Consider the following 6,000-nt stretch of genomic DNA (forward strand, 5'->3'; position numbering starts at 1 on the left):
GAGTAATTTTTTTTTTTTACCTTTGATTGAATGAAAATGAAAAAGGACAAAATTGAATTTTTTTACATTTTGATGGGATATAAGTCTAATTGTAGGATACAAAATCTAATTTTCGTAGCTCTTGGGACGAAGTTGATAATTTACAGCCCTACAACAAGTATGTTGACCTTGATATAATAAATTTACGAGTTTTCTATGACACACCCCCACGTATATTTGCCACCCCACCAGTGTTCTTATTAATTGGTGCATTGAAAAAACTGGCACGGAATGGAATGTGAAGAAAAGTCGAAGAAAAGTTGTTCAGTGTGATTGTCATCTCTCCAAATGACATATGAAACAAGTTGGTATCTCTTTGTCATATTTCTAAGAATGCAGATATCAGACCATCATCAATTATCTTCAAATAAGCTGAAGACAAATGTATTAGCTCAAATTCTCAAATCCAACATTTTAATTTAGAAAAGATTTACATGTTTTAATTTAAAAAATATTTAAATTGAGACTATTTTATTAAGTAAATATTTTTTTTGAGGACATTTGATTAAGTAAAAACTAATTTTCATGGAGACATAAAACAGTTGTTATAGTGATTTTACCGGATGCTAACCCTGATATGGGATATATTCTGATTAAATTTTATTTTTTAAGTTTTTTCAATTATGAAAACTACAAAATAAAATTGTTTAATTTATGTTTGAATTTACTATAAATTTAATAGATTTATGGTTTGTAAATCTGATTTTGGCAATAATTGGCCTTAAGAGCTTAAATAAAATAAAGTTATCACTATGATTTCGTAACATTCAATGTCAATTGAAACTTATAACTAATCATTGATTATATAGGGTGCCAAGAAAGGCAAATATAAGCAGCCATCGAGTTGGGATAGTGCCAATAGGATGAAGGCAATATTATTTTAGGAATTTGTTAGGTTGGGCACGAAGCATGTGGAGGTTTAGGAACTTGGACATACCTGCCCTCCATTCTCTCTTACCCCATTATTATCATCTTTAGGAGCATAAATCATACAAGCACCATTTGAGGAAGTGATGGAGGCCACTTTAATACAATGATTCATTTATCATGGCCTCCAACTAAGGCTTGGGTAACATATTGTTCCTTGGGTCCCAATGTCGTGAAACCCAAAGTCCTTTATATTGAAGCAGGATTGTTTAGGTGCCCTTTGCCAGTTGTAGCATAAGAGTGTCCTTTATATAAGATTTCAACTTTTACAATAGGGGATGGGGGAAATCATCCATTATCTCTGTTCTTTTTGTTTCTTAGTATTTGTTATCAACTTTCCTTTACCTTTACCATAAAAAAATTTACTTTCCTTTACCTTTCATAAAAAAAATCATTTTAAGATAAAAGTGTCATCTAATTTTAAAATACTGTGAAATTTTATATACTTAATTTGTTTTTGACTAAAAAAATTATGCATTTAGTGTCCATATTAATAATTATCAATTCAATAATTGAATTCATTTTATTCCACAAAAAATTGTATGAGTTTAAATATTATGCATTTTTAGTGTAATTTTTTTACACTATGAATATATCACAATTATTTGTAATTATAACTTTAGAGTTAGTAGTGGTAAAAATCAAACACTTCTAACGATTTAATAATTGTGATTGATTGATAATGTAAAAAATATTTATACTAATTAACAGTTTTGTATACAAATTAAATTCAAAGTTACTCTCTTGTCACTCCGTTTTTTTTTATAAATATTATTGTTTTAATTCTTTTTTATTTTTTATTTTAAAGTTTAAAGTAGTATTCATTATTGTGTTATCAAAAATATATCTGATTATTTATTGTAGATAAATAAATATATAAAATAAAGTCATAAATAATTACAAATATTATATAATTTTATCAAAAGTATCAAAATTTATTTGATTTTTGAGTTGGATAAACAACCTCAAAACAAAGTAACAGTTATAATATTAGACAAGCTAAGATCAATAACACTATCTCGTAGAACAAATAAAAAACAACATCAGATATTAAAATTAGTGGTTGATTGTGAATCACTATCTTGTAGTTTAGAGATATTGTTCTCTTTTAGTTTAATGCAAAGAAATTTGGAAAGGTTGTCGTGTGGATCAGACTCTCAAGCTCAAATAGTAGAGCTTGCCAATAATCTATTGTATATAGGAGTGTGTCCATGTTACATAATTTGATCTACTTTATTTTTCAAAACTGATTCATTCTAATACGCATTGCAAGGGTAAGCGTATTTCCCATAATTGTTGGTTTAAATACAACAATGCTAAAACATTGTCAAACAGTTGAGATGGCCGAGTTGGTCTAAGGCGCCAGAGTAAGGTTCTGGTCCGAAAGGGCGTGGGTTCAAATCCCACTCTCAACAAAACATATAATTATTTTTTATCAATATATATCTTATCATTAATTTTATGTAACGTTTTTATTCTTCAAAAAGATCGTCGTATATCTGAGTGATAAACAACATAAATATTAAAATATTATTCATAAAAATAATGTCCAACCATATCATATTAGCAACTATATAATAGTGAAAAATTATTTTTTGGTTAAAAATAAACAGGTAAAAATAGTAATTGTTTTTATCCTTTTACAAAAATATAAAATTGTTTTAAGTTGAGTTTTTTCTTTTACGCATTCAACTTCCATTATCTATTACATTTGCTTTTTACAAACCATATTATCTATTAGATTTGCTCTTTACGAACCATATGAAAAACAAGCACGTCATTTTTATGTCCTTTACGAAATTTTGTAATTTAAAAAAATAACTTTTATAAAATTATATACAAATAGACTAAAATTATTAATTTTTTTTTTATCATTTGTATAATAATAAATAAATGAGAGTTGAAAAATCATTTAAAAAAAATCTAAAATATAACCTCTAAATAATTTTTTTAATTATTTTTATTTAAATTAAAAAATAATAGCAAACATAACCCATAACCCTTGAACGTAAATTATCATCAATATATTGACTAGTTTTTCCGCGAGGTACATTCTCTTTCACATGTTTATTTTGTAGAGCCCTTTCCTTTCACATCATTATCCAATTCGAAGCTAGCTAAACCGACGTATTTGATAATTTCCCATTGCAGACATGTTGGCATTAAGAAACCAAAAGAATTCGCGGTGGATTTCGTTGCCACATGCATGATGCTAATAGAAGATGAAAGAAAATTAAATAAAAGGAAGGCCCCCACCCTAAACATGAAGGGTAATGACTCTTGAGTGCGAGTGAGCGAGGCACAATCATGGTCATCCCCTCCCTATATTAGGCCATTAGCTACTTTCCCACGTGCCAACCTGCCTTTTGCGTGCACGGAGTTGCCCCATATTACTTACATAGAAATTAGAAACTTCCCCTTTTAATTTTAAATTATAGCAAATTCTACTGTTAATCATAGTCCACCATAAGACCATGACATAGTAATAATAAAATATTTAAAACATCAATTATTAGGTATATCGTTTTTTAAGACTAGACATTAACATTTATCTTTATTTTTATAATTAAATTAATGACTTAAATAACATTAATTTAATAAAAATAAAAATAAATAAATATGCACTTTATATTGAATTGACATAAATTAAGTTACCGTCATATTTATAAATACAAAAATGATTATAAATTATTATTTTTGAAAAATATCACTGATCTACATAATTTTTTTATAATTTTGTTGTCTTTTTATTATTTTTAAATATCGATTTACAATGGACTACTTATAAAAGACATCCACCGTATAACTCATCTTTCACCTTAAATTATACTCTAATCCGTATCAACATAAATAACTTACAATAATGCTTTTTTTCATTATTTTGTTAACAAACTATACCCTATTTAATGCTTTTATTTTTTTTTTCTTTAATCAAATTCACGTCAATTGACTCAATATTTTTGTTATAAATATATTAAAGACAACTAATTTATATCTCCTAATAGTGTGTTCAATTGTTGTTAGATTTTCAAACAAATTTAAAAATTGGTTTACGATAAATCATCTAATTATTTAATATAATTGTTGTATCAAGATTCAAGTGTGATGAATAATTCAAATGAAGATTATTCACACATTGTGTTATGTGCTCGAAAAAAGTCTTGAAATAGTTGAGGATGCGCTCGAAAGAAAGCAAGGTGCTCGAATTAAAAAACAAGACAACAACAAGCAATTGGAAAAATTGAAGAGGAAACTTCAAATTAGTTAATGAAGTGTCAAGTTGGCAAATAGTAAATTAGAGACGTGTCTTGCATGCATGAAAATCAATCGTTATTCTTTGCCTATAAATAAGGGATTAAATTTTCATTTTAGGGAGATCATTTTCGATCTAAAAATTGCCTACAAAATATAAATATTCACTCTCATAAAATTTTCAAATCTGTTTAACTATTCGAATAGTGTATTTACTTAGTTTATAATTTAATAAAATTCATTATCTAATTACTTTGCCTTGTACTTAATTTATCTCTACATTTTTGTTTCATTGAACTTAATACTTTTGGGTAATTCTACACATTTGTCTTGATATTTGCATGTTGTTGTTCATAATTCAAACTTTGATCAGTAAATCATTAACTTAAAATTCCTCAAAGTTTTAATTCGAATTTGAAATTGATCATCAAATTTATTTGTTGAAATGATAAAAAATTTATTGTCAACACTAATACAACATTAAATAGCTTCTCTCAGCTTTTTCTCCATTGAATTTGCCACATTTGTAAGAATATATTTAATTGAGAAGAATCTATATTGGAATCAACACGGTAGATGTCTTTGACAACCGACAAACTAAAAAGTTGAATCAAGATTTGCTTCTAAAACCTTATTAAAGAAACAAAACACAAATGTTCAAAAGAACTACTGGTAATATATTTATGGACAAATAGACTTTCGTCTCATATTTTTATAATCATATCTCTTATTATTTGTTGTTTTATATTATTAATAAAATATTAATTATTTTTTATTAATATATTTTTATTTATTGCTACTCTAATTCTTAATAATTAAAGTATTTTAATAAAGTTAATTTATGATTTATTTTATGATTTCATTTTGATCTCGTTATTATTTATTTTTTCGTTTTGATCACTCAACTCTACTTTTCTTAATCAAATTATAATAATTTATGTAAAATATCTATTGATTTGTTCTACGTGTCTTTTTCCCATTTTTTCACCAAATTAGGGTTCTAAATTAACTTTTTTTCCCTCTTAATTCTTCATCATCATCATCCTATTTCTTCTCCATAGTTAGTGATATAAATTTGAGATACCTTTTATTATTTAAGATTCTAGACGAATATAAGAAATTTGTCAATGTTTGTTCATTTTCTTGAATGTTGTGCAATGCAATGATTTATAAGGAAAAGGATATTCATTTCCATTATATATGTCCGGTGAGAAGGGGTTTGTAGATAAACCAGTGAGCCTACAATATCAGTACTATATATGACTATATAGAAGAAATGGAAAGAATAAGATGAAAAATTAAGAGGAAGAAGAAGATGAACATTAGAGTGCAATTCTAATTTGAAAAGGAAGGATGAAATTGAGATTCGTATGAATTCTAATCACCCACAGAGAAATAGTCCATGTTTTTTGTATCGTTTTTTTTTTATTCGCTATGAAATTGTTGTGGGAAATTAAAATGTTGTAAGACAAATAAAATTGCATAGAACAAGTAAAAAAGAGGTGGGAGAAATGGAAAGTTGCAAGGAAGACATTTTTTTTTTATAAAAAAGTTTGTATAATTTGTTTAACAAAAATAAAGCTAGGGATCAAAACAGAAAAAAAAAATTATAAAATTAAAATAAAAACGCAATAGGTCAATAGATAAATATGTAATTTAGTTTTATTTTTAAAAAAATTGAGAAAATTACTATAAGACATAAGTAACATATATATATATATATATATATATATATATATATATATATATATATATAATAAAAAAAATGTGTGTTTTTTATAT

At 25.9% G+C, this 6,000-nt stretch overlaps 1 non-coding gene across 1 annotated transcript; it reads left to right on the forward strand.

Annotated features, from left to right (window-relative positions):
- Positions 1–2,300: 2,300 nt before the first annotated feature.
- Positions 2,301–2,381, forward strand: TRNAL-AAG (transfer RNA leucine (anticodon AAG)). Its single transcript has one exon. It is a non-coding gene; the product is annotated as a tRNA-Leu (tRNA).
- The last annotated feature ends 3,619 nt before the right edge of the window (positions 2,382–6,000 follow it).

Source organism: Cicer arietinum, chromosome 7 (genome assembly GCF_000331145.2).
Source record: "Cicer arietinum cultivar CDC Frontier isolate Library 1 chromosome 7, Cicar.CDCFrontier_v2.0, whole genome shotgun sequence".
Taxonomy (NCBI): Eukaryota; Viridiplantae; Streptophyta; class Magnoliopsida; order Fabales; family Fabaceae; genus Cicer; species Cicer arietinum.